This window comes from Elephas maximus, chromosome 7, assembly GCF_024166365.1.
Source record: "Elephas maximus indicus isolate mEleMax1 chromosome 7, mEleMax1 primary haplotype, whole genome shotgun sequence".
NCBI classification, from domain to species: domain Eukaryota; kingdom Metazoa; phylum Chordata; class Mammalia; order Proboscidea; family Elephantidae; genus Elephas; species Elephas maximus.
Window position 1 is genome coordinate 111,013,116 of NC_064825.1, and position 17,913 is coordinate 111,031,028.

The window sequence follows — 17,913 nt, forward strand, 5'->3', positions numbered from 1 at the left end:
CCAGCTGGTTTGAGCTGTTACCAGATATATAAGCCTAAGAGTCCCTTCACTATTCTTGAGTAGAATCTGATTTTGGTTCACCAAGTGTGTGGTGCAGACTGTCACCTAACCTTCTAGAGAAGTAGTGGTGATAGTTCTGTGCACCAGATTCTAGTAGCAGCAGGGTTTCACACTCCAGGGAGGGCAGGATGGTGACAGGCTTCCCTCAAGTGCCAGTGAGGTGGGTGTGTCTCTATTCCTAAAGCACTTTGGTGGGTGGGCTGTGCAGCTGTACCTTAGGCCCCCAAGGCAAGTACCTCTACAGATTGGTAGGTGTCACCCTCCTTAGACCCCTAAGGCAGGAGGCTAGGTGGTCTGGGGGGAGCTTCAGCCCTCAGTTTCCTGTTGTGGGTCAGTGAGGGCTCTGGTGAATACGCAGATATCAGACCTGGGAAACTTGTCTTTCCAGTGATCAGCTAAAACAATTACAGTCAGATCCCTATCAGAATTGCCTGTGCATTATAGTAGCCACCTTGTTCCCTGTAGGGATGAAATCCCAAGCCTGTGGATCACATATGTTTGGCTGGAGCTGGTTCTGTGTTTTTAGTCCAATTAGGGAAGGATTTTTGTCCCTGTGTTTTTTGTAGCTGCTTCTCTCAGGGCAGGAGAATGGGATAGGAAAAGATGAAAAAAAAAAAAAAACTGCAGCGCACTTCACTCTCTGGCTCAGGAAATTCCAATATTAATGAAGCCACCTGGGAAGGGGAGGGAGGGTTCAGATAAATAGGAGAGAGTAGTACCCCAGAATATAGACAAAGTTACTTATATTCCTTGGGATGACTGTTTTATCTGAGATTCCCGAGGCCCAAGGGGCGTGTTGATTGTGTGCCCCGGCTGGGTAGAGATTGCACCCAAGGGTCAGGCCTGCGTCCTGTGCTTGTGCTGTCTCAGAAGCCGTGGTCAGTTCCTCCACTCCCAGTCCAAAGCCGAGCGCCAATGTTCCCAGCGTGAGACGCCACACTCCAGGCTCCCAAACCAGTTGCTGCCTCCCGTTGACTGGTCCTCCTGTCAGCCCCGTTGCTGTGCTGCCTGCGTGCACTAGCTGGGCTTCCCCCGAGGTCACTTCTGGGGGCTAGGGCTGCATCCCGTGTTTGCGCCGTCTCAGGATGCCGTGCTCAGCTCCCCTGCACCCAGTCCAAAGCCCGGCACCAAGGCTTCCTGATTGGGACGCTGGCTCCAGGCTCCCCCATGGTTGTTCATTCTCAGCCTCTGTCACTCAGGTCAACTCTTTAGTTTTGTGTTTGATGGTCGGGGTTTGTAGATTGTCATGTATGTGATTGATTCACTTGTTTTTCCTAGTCTTTGTTGCAAGTGGGACCTGAGGTAGCTTCTACCTAGTCAGCCATCTTGGCCCCGCCTCCCCCATTTACTTTTAATATGATCACTTTATCTCAGTTTTTCATCTATTCGGAAATAGAAAGGAGCCCTGGTAGACAAGTGATTAAAGGCTTGGCTCTTAACCAAAATGTCAGCATTTCAAATCCATCAGGTGCTCCATGGGAGAAAGATGTGGCAGTCTCCTTTCATGAAGATATACAGCCTTGGAAACCCTGTTTAGTTTATTTTAAGAGGCTCCAGATAAACAAATCACTATTGAATAAAAAGAATAAAGTAGGGGGCCTCACACTGCCTCATCTCAGATCCTACTGTACAGGCACAGTAGCCAGAACAGCCTGGTTAGTAATGGCACAGTGACTGACAATGGAACAGAATTGAAAACCCAGACATAAATCCATCCTCCTATTGTCAGCTGATCTTTGACAAAGGACTGAAATCCATTAAATGGGGAAAAGACAGTCTTCTTAACAAATGGTACTGACAAAACTGGATGTCTATTTGTAAAAAAAAAAAAAAAAAGAAAGAAAAAGAATGTATACCTTACATGTACACAAAAACTAATTCAAACTGGATGAAAAAAAAAAAAAAACCTAAATATAAAATGATAAATGTCATGGGAGAAAAAACAGGGACAATGCTAGGAGCCCTATTACATGGCATAAATACTACACAAATCATAACTAACAATGCAAAAACACCAGAAGATAAACAAGACAACTGGGAAAACCTAAAAATTAAACACTTAGGCTCATCAAAAGAGTAAAAAGAGAATCTACAGATTGTGAAATAAAAAAAAAAATGGCTATGATGTATCCAACAAGGTTCTTATCTCTAAAATGTATACAATATTTTAACACCTTAACAACAAAAAAGATGAATAACCTAATTAAAAAATCGGCAAAGGACGTGAACAGACACTTCAGTAAAGAAGACATTCAGGCGACTAACAGACACGTGAGGAAATGCTCGAGATCATCAGCCATTAGAGAAATGCAAATCAAAACTGCAATGAAATATCATCTCACCCGAACAATACTGGCACTAATCAAGAAAACAAAAAATAACAATTAATGAATTTCTTACAAAAAATGCATAAAAACTAAACATTAAAAACTTAAGTAATGATCATAAGTTCAAAACCACATGGCTCTTCCAAACAATTTCTTGAGCCATACAAAATTATTCCACGAATCAATTTTTTCTCCCTCACTAAAACACCTGTTTCTCCCACTATATTGCTGTTTTATTTGGAATTTTATCTAGACTTGTTGAATAGAGAAAGGAGAAGAATGTGCAAGTTAGCCAAGAAAAATTATTAAAAAAAAGATATACCTAATAATTTGAATTTGCTGAATTATATATGTCTAAGACTGCTGCTCTTTCATTTTATTTTGAATAAGTTTATGTAGGCAATTACTAAGAAACATGTTTCCCAACTTCAAATACTGTTTTTGATTTTTTTTTTTTTTTTTTTAATGATGGGTGAGATTTCTGTTGAGAAGGATTCAGTAATTAGGTCTGTGATCTAAAAACACATATAAAAATGAATAAATGAAGTATATATAATATTTGTGATGGCTGGGTGGCCAAAATAATTGCATGAAAAACAGATTGGGAAGGCATCCATTGTCCCTATCTTTTGCATATGCTGGTTTTCTGAGATCCATTTCTATGCCTCTGGAGCAGACTATCACACTTATTCTGTCTCACAGGAGCTCCTTTGAAAACAACTTCAGGATATAGACTATATTTACTGAACTTTGCATACATGCCAAAGTAACCTGTACATAATATATCACATACACACACACACACAGATAGACACACACACATTATACAGCATTCACTTTATAATTGATTGGCTTAATATTACATTCTCATTTCCTTGAGTTTGTTCTAGTCTCTCCTGAATAAAATGCCCTCTTCACTGATTCTTCACTGAAATATGCCTTCTAAAATCCTTCCTATTTCCGGCCAACTTCAAATAATACCTCTTTAATGAAGAGGTATTTCTAATGTTCTTGAATGGATTCAAACTATTCCTTGCCCCAAACTTTCCATGATACTTACCATAGTCTGCCATAGGCAATTTCTTTATTGCCCAATATCACCATGAGATTATGCATTCTATGAGGGCAAGGCCTAGGTCTTATCTTTACTATAATTTGTAGACTTCCAAGAAAAAAATAAATAACAACAACAACAAAATGTGTTTATTGAGAAACTACTATACTCCAGGTATCCTATAAGTAAGAAGGATGGAATTAATATTTATTCAATTAAGCAAAGCGTCTCAGACGATATCTATATTACCTTTTGGCCTTCACTATTAGATTATGAGTTACCTCATGTTATCACAATTTCATAGATTTAAAACTAAAGATGAGATAGATTGCTGGCCTTTGTCCTTAAGAGACAAAACCAAGTTTAACATCTTTAAACCAAAAATTCACTTCCTCACCACTGTACAATATTAACTATTAATTTTATTGGTATCTTTAAAAACCATCTTTATGGACACTCCTTACTTACAAGTTAAGGAAATATCCTACTAAAATAACATGCAATGAGAAAAGATTTTAGTGTCCATTAACTTTCTGACTGTATTCTTGACATCCTTATTCCTCAGGCTGTAGATCAAGGGATTCAACATGGAGATCACCACTGTGTAAAACACAGAGGCTACTTTGATGGTGTGCCTGGAGTTTTTGGAGTTGGACACACAATAGAGTAACAGGATGGTGCCATGGAAGATTGTGATACAGACTGATGAGAGCCACAGGTAGAGAACGCCTTACGACGACCACTGACTGAATGCATTTTTTTTTTATAATTAATTTTTATTAAGCTTCAAGTGAATATTTACCATGCCAATCAGTCTGTCACATGTAGGTTTACATACATCATACTCCCTTCTCCCACTTGCTCTCCCCCTATTGAGTCAGCCCTTTCACTCTCTCCTTTCATGACAATTTTGCCATCTTCCCTCTCGCTCTATCTTCCCATCCCCCCTCCAGTCAAGAGTTGCCAACACACTCTCCAGTGTCCAACTGATTTAATTAGCTCACTCTTCATCAGCATCTCTCTCCCCCCGACTGACCAGTCCTTTTCATGCCTGATGATTTGTCTTAGGAGATGGTTCCTGTCCTGTGCCATCAGAAGTTCTGGAGAGCATTGTCTCTGGGATTCCTCTAGTCGCAGTCATACCATTAGGTATGGTCTTTTCATGAGAATTTGGGGTCTGTATCCCATTGGACTCCTGCTCCCTCAGGAGTTGTCTGTTGTGCTCCCTGACAGGGCAGACATCGATTGTGGCCGGGCACCAACTAGTTCTTCTGGTCTCAGGATAATGTAGGTCTCTGGTTCATGTGGCCCTTTCTGTCTCTTGGGTTCTTAGTTGTCATGTGACCTTGGTGTTCTTCCTTTGCCTTTGCTCCAGGTGGGTTGAGACCAATTCATGTATCTTAGATGGCCGCTTGTTGGCATTTAGGACCCCAGGTGCCACAATTCAAAGTGGGATGCCGAATATTTTCATAATAGACTTATTTTGCCCATTGACTTAGAAGTCCCCTCAAACCATGTTCCCCAGACCCCAGCCCCTGCTCCGCTGACCTTTGAAGCTTTCATTTTATCCCGGAAACCTCTTTGCTTTTAGTCCAGTCCAATTAGGCTGACCTTCCTTGTATTGAGTGTTGTCTTTCCCTTCACCCAAAGCAGTTCTTATCTACAGATTGATCAAAAAAAGCCCTCTCCCTCCCTCCCTCCCTCCCCCCTTTGTAACCACAAAAGTATGTGTTCTCTGTTTTTTCTATTTCTCAAGATCTTATAATAGTGGTCTTATACAATATTTGTCCTTTTGCAACTGACTCATTTCGCTCAGCATAATGCCTTTCAGATTCCTCTATGTTATGAAATGTTTCAGAGATTTGTCACTGTTCTTTATCGATGCGTAGTATTCCATTGTGTGAATATACCACAATTTATTTACCCATTCATCCATTGATGGACATCTTGGTTGCTTCCAGCTTTTTGCTATTGTAAACAGAGCTGCAATAAACATGAGTGTGCATATATCTGTTTGTGTGAAGGCTCTTGTATCTCTAGGGTATATTCCAAGGAGTGGGATTTCTGGGTTGTATGGTAGTACTATTTCTAACTGTTTAAGAAAATGCCAGATGGATTTCCAAAGTGGTTGTACCATTTTACAATCCCACCAGCAGTGTATGAGAGTTCCAATCTCTCCGCAGCCTCTCCAACATTTATTATTTTGTGTTTTTTGGATTAATGCCATTCTAGTTGGTGTGAGATGGAATCTCATCGTAGTTTTAATTTGCATTTCTCTAATGGCTAATGATCGGGAGCATTTTCTCATGTATCTGTTGGCTGCCTGAATATCTTCTTTAGTGAAATATGTGTTCATATCCTTTGCCCACTTCTTGATTGGGTTGTTTGTCTTTTTGTGGTTGAGTTTTGACAGAATCATGTAGATTTTAGAGATCAGGCGCTGGTCTGAGATGTCATAGCTGAATATTCTTTCCCAGTCTGTAGGTGGTCTTTTTACTCTTTTGGTGAAGTCTTTAGATGAGCATAGGTGTTTGATTTTTAGGAGCTCCCAGTTATCTGGTTTCTCTTTGTCATTTTTAGTAATGTTTTGTATTCTGTTTATGCCCTGTATTAGGGCTCCTAGGGTTGATCCTATTTTTTCTTCCATGATCTTTATCGTTTTAGCCTTTATGTTTAGGTCTTTGATCCACTTGGAGTTAGTTTTTGTGCATGGTGTGAGGTATGGGTCCTGATTCATTCTTTTGCAAATGTATATATCCAGTTATGCCAGCACCATTTGTTAAAAAGACTATCATTTCCCCAATTGACTGACACTGGTCCTTTGTCAAATATCAACTGCTCATACGTGGATGGATTTATATCTGGGTTCTCAATTCTGTTCCATTGGTCTATGTGCCTGTTGTTGTACCAGTACCAGGCTGTTTTGAATACTGTGGCTGTATAATAGATTCTGAAATCAGGTAGAGTGAGGCCTCCCACTTTCTTCTTCATTTTCAGTAATGCTTTGCTTATCCGGGGGTTCTTTCCTTTCCATATGAAATTAGTGATTTGTTTCTCTATCCCCTTAAAATATGACATTGGTATTTGGATTGGAAGTGCGTTATATGTATAGATGGCTTTTGGTAGAATAGACATTTTTACTATGTTAAGTCTTCCTATCCATGAGCAGGGTATGTTTTTCCACTTAAGTATGTCCTTTTGAATTTCTTGTAGAAGAGTTTTATAGTTTCCTTTGTATAGGTCTTTTACATCCTTGGTAAGACTTATTCCTAGGTATTTTATCTTCTTGGGGGCTACTGTGAATGGTATTGATTTGGTTATTTCCTCTTCGGTGTTCTTTTTGTTGATGTAGAGGAATCCAAGTGATTTTTGTATGTTTATTTTAAAACCTGAGACTCTTCCAAACTCTTCTATTAGTTTCAGTAGTTTTCTGGAGGATTCCTTAGGGTTTTCCATGTACACAATCATGTCATCTGAAAATAGTGATAGCTTTACTTCCTCCTTGCCAATCTGGGTACCCTTTATTTCTTTGTCTAGCCTAATTGCCCTGGCTAGGACTTCAAGTACGATGTTGAATAAGAGCGGTGATAAAGGGCATCCTTGTCTGGTTCCCGTTCTCAAGGGAAATGCTTTCAGGTTCTCTCTATTTAGAGTGATATTGGCTGTTGGCTTTGAATAGATGCCCTTTATTATGTTGAGGAATTTTCCTTCAATTCCTATTTTGGTAAGAGTTTTCATCATAAATAGGTGAGGAACTTTGTCAAATGCCTTTTCTGCATCAATTGATAAGATCGTGTGGTTTTTATCTTTTGTTTTATTTATGTGATGGATTACATTAATGGTTTTTCTGATATTAAACCAGCCTTGCATACCTGGTATAAATCCCACTTGATCAGGGTGAATTATTTTTTTGATGTGTTGTTGGATTCTATTGGCTAGAATTTTGTTGCGGATTTTTGCATCAATGTTCATGAGGGATATAGGTCTATAATTTTCTTTTTTTGTAATGTCTTTACCTGGTTTTGGTATCAGGGAGATGGTAGCTTCATAGAATGAGTTGGGTATTATTCCGTCTTTTTCTATGCTTTGAAATACCTTCAATAGTAATGGTGTTAAGTCTTCTCTGAAGGTTTGGTAGAACTCTGCAGTGAAGCCGTCTGGGCCAGGACTTTTTTTTGTTGGGAGTTTTTTGATTACCGTTTCAATCTCTTTTTTTGTTATGGGTCTATTTAGTTGTTCTACTTCTGAATGTGTTAGTTCAGGTAGGTAGTATTGTTCCAAGAATTTATCCATTTCTTCTAGGTTTTTAAATTTGTTAGAGTACAATTTTTCGTAGTAATCTGAAATGATTCTTTTAATTTCATTTCGCTCTGTTGTGATGTGGTCCTTCTCGTTTCTTATTCGGGTTATTTGTTTCCTTTCCTGTTTTTCTTTAGTCAGTCTAGCCAATGGTTTATCAATTTTGTTAATTTTTTCAAAGAACCAAGTTTTGGCTTTGTTAATTCTTTCAATTGTTTTTCTGTTCTCTAATTCTTTTAGTTCAGCTCTAATTTTTATTATTTGTTTTCTTCTGGTGCCTGATGGGTTCTTTTGTTGCTCACTTTCTATTTGTTCAAGTTGTAGGGACAGTTCTCTGATTTTGGCTCTTTCTTCTTTTTGTATGTGTGCATTTATCGATATAAATTGGCCTCTGAGCACTGCTTTTGCTGTGTCCCAGAGGGTTTGATAGGAAGTATTTTCATTCTCGTTGCTTTCTAAGAATTTCCTTATTCCCTCCTTGATGTCTTCTATAACCCAGTCTTTTTTCAGGAGGGTATTGTTCATTTTCCAAGTATTTGATTTCTTTTCCCTAGTTTTTCTGTTATTGATTTCTAGCTTCATTGCCTTGTGGTCTGAGAAGATGCTTTGTAATATTTTGATGTTTTGGATTCTGCAAAGATTTGTTTTATGACCTAATATGTGGTCTATTCTAGAGAATGTTCCATGTGCACTAGAAAAAAAAGTATATTTTGCAGCAGTTGGGTGGAGAGTTCTGTATAAGTCTATGAGCTCAAGTTGGTTGATTGTTGTAAGTAGGTCTTCCGTGTCTCTATTGAGCTTCTTACTGGATGTCCTGTCCTTCTCCGAAAGTGGTGTGTTGAAGTCTCCTACTATAAATGTGGAGGTGTCTATCTCACTTTTCAATTCTGTTAAAATTTGATATATGTATCTTGCAGCCCTGTCATTGGGTGTGTAAATATTTAATATGGTTATATCTTCCTGATCAATTGTCCCTTTTATCATTATATAGTGTCCTTCTTTATCCTTTGTGGCGGATTTAAGTCTAAAGTCTATTTTGTCAGAAATTAATATTGCTACTCCTCTTCTTTTTTGCTTATTGTTTGCTTGATATATTTTTTCCATCCTTTGAGTTTTAGTTTGTCTGTGTCTCTAAGTCTAAGGTGTGTCTCTTGTAGGCAGCATATAGATGGATCGTGTTTCTTTATCCAGTCCGTGACTCTCTGTCTCTTTATTGGTGCATGTAGTCCATTTACATTCAGCGTAATTATAGATAAATAAGTTTTTAGTGCTGTCATTTTGATGCCTTTTTATGTGTGTTGATGGCCATTTCATTTTTCCACATGCTTTTTTGTGCTGAGACGTTTTTCTTAGTAGCTTGTGAGATTGTCATTTTCATAATGTTTAACTTTGTGTTTATTGAGTCGTTACGTTTTTCTTGGCTTTTTTCTTGAGTTACGGAGTTGATATTCCTTTTTGTGGTTACCTTATTATTTACCCCTATTTTTTTAAGTAAAAACCTAATTTGTATCCTTCTATATCGCCTTGTATCACTCTCCATCTGGCAGTTCAATGCCTCCTATATTTAGTCCCTCTTTTTGATTATTGTGATCGTTTATCTATTGATTTCCATGATTCCCTGTTATGTGTATTATTTTGTTTATTTATTTATTTATTAAAGTTAATCTTAATTTGTTTGTTTTTGTGCTTTCCCTATTTGAGTTGCGTTGATATCAGGGCGTTCTGTTTTGTGACCTTGTATTGTGCTGGTACCTGATATTATTGGTCATCAGGCCAAACAATCTCCTTTAGCATTTCTTGCAGTCTTGGTTTAGTTTTTGCAAATTCTCTAAACTTGTGTTTATCTGTAAATATCTTAATTTCTCCTTCATATTTCAGAGAGAGTTTTGCTGGATATATGATCCTTGGTTGGCAGTTTTTCTCCTTCAGTGCTCTGTATACATCGTCCCATTCCCTTCTTGCCTGCATGGTTTCTGCTGAGTAGCCTGAACTTATTCTTATTGATTCTCCCTTGAAGGAAACCTTTCTTTTCTCCCTGACTGCTTTTAAAATTTTCTGTTTGTCTTTGGTTTTGGCCAGTTTGATGATAATATGTCTTGGTGTTTTTCTTTTTGGATCAATCTTAAATGGGGTTCGATGAGCATCTTGGATAGATATCCTTTCGTCTTTCATGATGTCAGGGAAGTTTTGTGTCAGGAGTTCTTCAACTATTTTCTCTGTGTTTTCTGTCCCCCCTCCCTGTTCTGGGACTCCAATCACTCGCAAGTTATCCTTCTTGATAGTGTCCCACATGATTCTTAGGGTTTCTTCATTTTTTTTAATTCTTTTATCTGATTTTTTTTCAGCTATGTTGGTGTTGATTCCCTGGTCCTCCAGAAGTCCCAGTTTACATTCTAATTGCTCGAGTCTGCTCCTCTGACTTTCTCTTGCGTTGTCTAATTCTGTAATTTTATTGTTAATCTTTTGGATTTATACATGCTGTCTCTCTATGGATTCTTGCAACTTTTTAATTTTTCCACTATGTTCTTGAATAATCTTTTTGAGTTCTTCAACAGTTTTATCAGTGTGTTCCTTGGCTTATTCTGCATTTATCCTAATTTCATTTGTGATATCGTTAAGCATTCTGTAAATTAGTTTTTTATCTTGTGTATCTGATAATTCCAGGATTGTATCTTCATTTGGGAAAGATTTTGATTCTTTTGTTTGGGGGGTTGGAGAAGCTGTCATGGTCTGTTTCTTTATGTGGTTTGATATGGACTGCTGTCTCCGAGCCATCACTGGGAAACTAGATTTTGCAGGTAATCAGCTAAAAAAAATGCAGTCAAATCCCTATCTGAATTCTCCCTCTGGCTCCAGGTATTCGGATGTTAATGGGGCCGCCTGGGGAGGGTGCGGGAGGGATCAGAGAGCTAGGAGTGTAGCACCACAGAGTATAGAGCTGATCACCGCGTTCACGCTCCGCCCCCGTCCGCCAAAATCCGGGCGGGACGGCTCCCCGGTTGGGATGCTACTCTCCCCACTCCGAGACCAGTCACTTCCTCCTGGGGACTCCTCCCTCCAGTGCGCGACACTGCTCCCGCGAACTGGGTGGGCGCCACCTGCACGACCAGGTGGGCCCGCCCCCTGGGTCAATTCAGCGAAATATAATTGGACCCTGCGCTCACGCCCCGCCCGCTTCCACCAAAATCCCAGCGGGACGGCTCCCCAGCTAGGACGCTGCTCTCCCCACTCCAAGACCTGTCACTTCGTCCCGGGGACTTCTCCCTCCGGTGCGCCGCGCCACATGGGAGAACCGGGTGGGCGTCCCCCTGCACGAACTTGTGTGTCCTGCCCCGGGGTGGCTTTAGAGAAATATAGCTGACCCCCCCCGCTCGCGCCCCGCCCACTTCCTGCCAAACTCCCGGCGGGATGGCTCCCGGGACACTGCTCTCCCCGCTCCAAGATCAGTCACTGCCTCCCGGGTGCTTCTCCCTCTGGCTGCGCTGCTACGCTGCCCGCGCCAACCAGCTAGACTCTCTCCCGGGTTGGGTTCGGGGGGGGGTAGGGCTGGGCCCCTTGTCTGTGCCATCTGCACCCCTGGGCTCTGCCCCAGATCGGGCTCCGAAGGTCACCTGCCTGGTATGCTGGCTCCTAGTTCTGAAAAAGGTCGCTGTAGGCCTGTATTTGTTCATTTTCCGTCTCTAAGTCTGTGCTTGTTGTTCAGAGTTCGTAGATTGTTATGTATGTGATCGATTCACTTGTTTTTCCGAGTCTTTGTTGCAAGAGGGATCCGCGGTAGCGTCCACCTAGTCCGCCATCTTGGCCCCGCCTCCCTCTGAATGCATTTTTAAGATAGTGACAATGATGAACACATAAGAAGTAAGGATGATGAGTAATGTACTCACCTCATTAAAAGTAACAACGATGAAAAGCAGTAACTGGCTTAGAGAAGTATCAGAGCAAGAAAGAGACAGAAGTGAGGAGAACTCACAGAAGTGATTGTGTTGGGACCACAAAAAGATAATTTCAAAGCAGAGCATGTGAGTATCAAGGAACACCCTGCTCCCCATGCATATGATCCCACCACCAGCATAGCACAGAGTCCTTGGGACATGGCAACTGTGTAGAGCAGACGGTTGCAAATGGCCACAAAGCGGTCATAGGCCATTACAGCTAATAAAAAGATTTCAGTCACCACAAAGGTACAAAAGAAAAAGAATTAAACTACGCATCCTAATAATTAAATGGTTCTGTCTTCTACAACTAGGTTTCCCAGCATTTTAGGAGCAACGATGGAAGAACAGCAGAAATCCACAAATGAGAGGTGGCTGAGGAAAAAGTGCATGGGGGTGTGCAGTATGGGATTAATTTTAATGATTATAATCATTCCAAGATTCCCTACAACAGTGACACTGTAGATGGCCAGAAATACCAAGAAAAGAGGAACCTGCAGTTCTGGGTAATCTGAGAACCCTAAAAGGGTGAAAGTGGCCCCACTTTTATTTCTCTCCGACAATAACATGGCTTCTGTTTGTCAAAATCTGAAAGTCAGTCCTGGAAATGAAAATATACATATATATTAAAGAGAGTAAGGATATAGGAAGCTTAGTCAACTAACCCTTGGCAAAACTGGAGAAGATATCTTTTTCAGAATCTCTTTATTTGTTTATTAACCAAGGTATGTCAGTGGTTAAGCTTTTGACAGCTAACCAAAAGATTGGCAGTTCAAATCCACCATCTGCGCAGTGGAGATCCTAGGGACAGTTCTACTCTATCTTATAGGGCCGCTCTGGGTCAGAATGGACTAGACAGCAATGGGCTTTTTTTTTTTGTCCCATATTGTTTTCAAGTAGTGGATGATGGATTGGAACTGCTGACTTTTTTGGTTACCAGCCGTAGCATGCTGTAGCTCTTAACCACTGCACCAACAGGGCTCCAAGGTTTGATAAACTTCGAAAATTTTAAAACATGACAACCATTCTTTTTTAAAAATTTTCTTAAGTAAAACAAATAAAACCATTAAACTGAATTTTGCTTAAGTTCTCAACTTTAATTTTTAGTACTTACAAATACATAAAAATGAGATTTAAAGATTATATGATAATTTTAAATAAAATTTTCACATAACACTTCCAGTCCTCCTTCAATGCTTTAAGTGCATAAAAGACAAGCTTAGCTTGAGGCAGTGACAGGTTATGTCAGCTCTACAGTCAATAATAAAAGATAGGAAAGTCTAAATTATTTTATTTGTTATTTCACATTTATACACCATGCTTATAAACAATAGACAGCCTTAACACTTCCCATTTGTGTTTTTATTGTTAATTTTGTATAGTACTCTAAACTTTGCTTTTTGTTCTGACACAGTAAATCTGATATTGAAATAAATCTTGATTATTTTTTAATAGCCTGTGTGGTGCCAATGGTTAATGCATAGGGCAGGAAACCAAAAGTTTGGAGGTTCTAGTCCACCTAGGGGAACCACTGAGAAAACAACTGGTGATCTACTTTTGAAAAATCATCCATTGAAAACTTTTTGGAGCACACCTCTACTCTTACACACGGGGTCACCATGATTCCAAGTTGACCTGTTGACAATTTTTTTTTTTTAATGTTCCCCAAATCGAAGGAGTCCTAGTATTCAATTCTTCCTCATTTCTTGAGGAATAATAATAATAAAAAAATTAGAACAGATGATAAAGATTATCTAGTCTATATCCTTATTCTAGAGGCAACATAACAGAACCCAGAAGAAGCCTTGGCTTTCACAGTGACGTGCAGATAAAGACCAGTCTATGATCCCCAGCTATGTATATATTTCTCTACCCTAGACCCTGGTCCATCTTATATATCTACCTACTAATACATTTTCTTTGTTAACGCTCACCCCCTTTAATTTAGAGCAAACTAGAGACTGTGAAACTATGGAAAATATTCCAAAGACACTGTTATGTGCCACAGAGATATACTTGAGGGCAGCATCCAGATGAAACACAGAAGAATGGGACTTAGAAATGTTACACACCAGGAGGGGCCCTGGTGGCTGAGTGATTACGAGCTTGGCTACTAATCAAAAGGTCAGCAGATCGAATCCACCAGGGGCTCCTTGGAAATACTATGGGACAGTTCTACTCTGACCTATATGAGTTGGAATCAACTCGAAGGCAACAAGTTACACACCAGGAATAACTAAAGACTCTTTGACTTAGAAATTCCCTTTTCCAATGTCTTTCCTACTCATTCCTCTTCTTTCAGCATGCCTAGGATACTCATTCTCTCCATGTATGATGCATGTATAAGAATTTGAAAAATGGACTAAAAAAAAAATCTGTTGCCACTGATTCGATTCCAACTCACACCGACCCTATAGGACAGAGTAGAACTTCCCCATAGGGTTTCCAAAGAGGAGTTGGTGGACTTGATCTGTCAACATTTCAGTTAGCAGTTGAGCTCTTAATCACTGCACCACCAGGGCTTCATGGAATAGTAGTGCACAATTAAGTCATTTCATGAGGAAACATTAACTCAAAAGAATGATTGTATTTCTAGAATAGGTGCCCAGTACCTCTCAGAACCCAAGGTACTGGGAACCTCTTTCTCTGTCGTGATTTCTGGTAAGTTTATTTTTGATTCTGATACCCAGCAAATCATTTTCATATGACCCAGAAATAAAGATGTCAGGTCATGTGCTAGACTGAGACCCTCAATGGCCCTATCCTGTTCCTGTATAAATCTAAGTATTGAAGAGAACCTCAAAAGGCAACCTAACGCACAAATAGTCATTTTAATTATCACAGTTTTTTTTTTTTAACACCATGTTTCACATATCTAAGGCATTTAAAAATTGACTTTAATCAAGTATGTGTTTAATGTAATGGCTCTTCTCTGTCCCAAATGTTGATATTAAATTGATGATAAATTTATTCTCTCATTTAGTCCAAGAAATGGGATAGCTAATAATTTCCTCCCTTTTTATTGTTCTTTTAATCTCTAGGGGCTCATGTATTCCCTGCTTTTTGTTTTGTAACCTTAATTAAAGCTAAAGACTGGTAGATAGATTAATGTAGAGATAGATTTTTCTTTCTAAAGATTCTATGCAATCTTTTATTATTCCACTCTGCATAAATACTTGTTTATTCTACCTTCACATCTGCACCTAAAATTTACAAAAGTGAGAAAATACACATTCTGAAACTCAAGGCTCTCCTATTCCCCCACTTCAGGTACCTGTCATCCAGGTCACTATAATTAAGGAGCTCTGATGAACCAGATCCTCTATGCAAAGCTGGGCATAAAGGGTGTACATCTTGTTCTTTGCATTTTCAGATATGTACCTTTCACAAAATAGTACCTTTTGCAATGGCTCAGTGGTCCTCAAGAACTCTCTACATCTAAAGATTAAGTTTTCCCATTTTCAGGTTACTTTCTAGGTACCCTACATTGACGTTAAAGTCTTTGTCTTTAAAATCTTAAAAACAAACCTGCTAATGGCAAAGAGAAGGCCTCTCCTGCCTCTGGTAAACTTGGTTGGGAATCAAGTATATGCACCTTATATTTGTAGTCACAACCTTGGGACATGAACCCTAGAGACTCTCTGTTGCCCCATTCTCTAGAGGACGAAAGTCAAACAATTAAAATTAACTACCTTTCTCAGCTGTACTAGAAAACCTAGAGAAAAATTATAGTAAAATTAGGAACATTTTATATGAAACAATTTATATTTTAAAGTCATCTTCCCCAGTCTCCTGAACACTCCAATACTTTCCCATATTTATCAAGAATATGTATCTATTGGAGACACAATTATCAAATATTAATTGCCTTATTACTATGTGCCATTCTGATAGGTGAGATACGACATCTCATGGTAGTTTTCATTTGTGTTTCTATTATTACGAGTCTGATTGAACAACTCTTCATATCTTTTAGAGCTATTTGTATTCATTTAATGAGAACTTTTTAACCATAACTTATGTCCATTTTTCTACAGGACTAATTGTCGTTTCTCCTCCATTCTATGTGATATAAGTGGTAATTTTTTTACTCAGTTTATTTGTCATTTTAAGTTATGTTCTTTTGTTTTTGCTGTGAAGTTTCTGTATATTTATGTAATTTAAATTAAAAAAAAAAACTTTGTTTTCAGAACCTGTTTTGATGTGTGGGACAAGAAAGAGATCCAATGTTATCTCTTACTCATATGGCTACGGAAAGATGCCCATTTGGCTTTTTAACATCCGCGTGTCCCAATAATACACGATCTTAATAATAACACCAAAGAAATACAAACCCATTGTTGTTGAGTCAATTCTGACTCACAGTGACTCTAAAGACATTTTAAACTTTATTTTAAACTATGTAGGATTAGCCTGTTTACCCCATGCATCTGTCAGTTTGTTGTGCTTGCTGAAGATGAAGAGGACTTGAAGCACTTACTGATGAAGATCAAAGGTCACAGCCTTCAGTATGGATTGTACCTCAACATAAAGAAAAAAATCCTCACAAATGTACCAATAAGTAACAGCATGATAAATGGAGAAAAGATTGGAGTTGTCAAGGATTTCATTTTACTTGGATACACAATCAACACCCATGGAAGCAGCAGTCAAGAAATCAAAAGACACATTGCATTGGACGAATCTGCTGCACAGGACCTCTTTAAAGTGTTGAAAAGCAAAGATGTCAACTTGAAGACTAAGGTGGCCTGACCCAAGCCATGGTGTTTTCAATTGCCTCAATATGCATATAAAAGCTGAACAATGAATTAGGAAGACCAAAGAAGAATTGATGCTTTTGAATTGTGGTGTTGGCAAAGAAAATTGAATATACCATGGGCTGCCAAAAGAAGGAAAAAATCTGTCTTAGAAGAAGTACAACCAGAATACTCCTTAGAAGCAAAGATGGTGAGATTACGTCTCACATACTTTGGACATATTATCAGAAGGGATCAGTCCCTGAAGAAGGACATCATGCTTGGTAAAAGCACAGGGTCAGTGAAAAAAAGGAAGACCCTTAAGGAGATGGATTGACACAGTGGCTGCGACAATGGGCTCAAGCATAGCAACAATTGTGAGGATGGCACAGGACAGAGCAGTGTTTCATTCTGTTATGCATGGTGTCACTGTGAGTGGCAAATGACTCTATAGCATCCAATAACATCAACAGGATTAGCCACCTATTCTAATTTGATTTTTTTTTGTCTTTTTTTTCCTGAATATCTGTGATTGTTTATTCTTTTTGTATGAACATTAAAGCAGAAGTATTGTAGTATGACTCCTTGAGAATCCCAGATGAATTTTGTATTACACTTATCCTGGTCCTAATAAATGTGAACTAAATAGAGCAAAATCTTAAAAATATTTCCAGACCTGATACTACCAGTAATGATACTTTTGAGTAAGTAATATTTAAGTATAATCTAGGAATATTGAAATGGCCTCAGAGATTGTCTTTTCTGAAAGGCAATTTAATATTCATGACCTCTCAGACAGACAGCCTCAGAGATAACAGAGCCAAAGTACAGTAGAATTAGAGTCAGAAGAGCTAAGTTTCTGTCCTAAACCAGTCATTTCTGGTTATGTGAAATTTCTGTAAATCAGGAATTCCTTGGGCCTCTGTATCATCATCTATGCAATGATATGATTCTTTTCACCTCTGCTTTTCAACATGATCTGATTGTTTCAATTGCAAGGCTTCTCATTCATAGAATTCACAGAACCCGAGGAACAAAGTTGTCAAAAAGAATTATTCCCCTTTTCCCACACAGCACATCTTCTGTGTCTCCCAACAGAAACCCTCTCTCTCCTCCACATATTTGAAAACCACCAGTGACACACAACAGAAATAACTTTAAATGCAAGTCACTCAATGCCATATGAATTAAGAAATAAGAAAAAACTTTTTCTATAGTGTGTTGGCATCATCCTCTCAATATCTTTATTGCCCACATTTAATTGAGAGAGAAGACAATGCACTCAGTCATAAAATTCATTGATCTTCTGGGTGATAGTTTAAGCAGATCTATTTAAAAGCATCCTTAGATGAAATAGAATTCAGTGTATTTGTTCAGACAGGCAATAAAGAGACAAGGCATTGTGTCTCCTAGAATACACTAGCCTTCATGATACAGGTTTATTACAAGCCCGATGCCAAGGTTTTGGAATTAGTTCATTCCAAAATAATTATCAAAATCACTTT

The 17,913-nt window shown here is 38.9% G+C and overlaps 1 pseudogene; it reads right to left on the reverse strand.

The window, feature by feature from the left end:
* Positions 1-3,928: 3,928 nt before the first annotated feature.
* On the reverse strand, positions 3,929-12,241 carry LOC126080352 (olfactory receptor 5D18-like; annotated as a pseudogene).
* Positions 12,242-17,913: the final 5,672 nt, after the last annotated feature.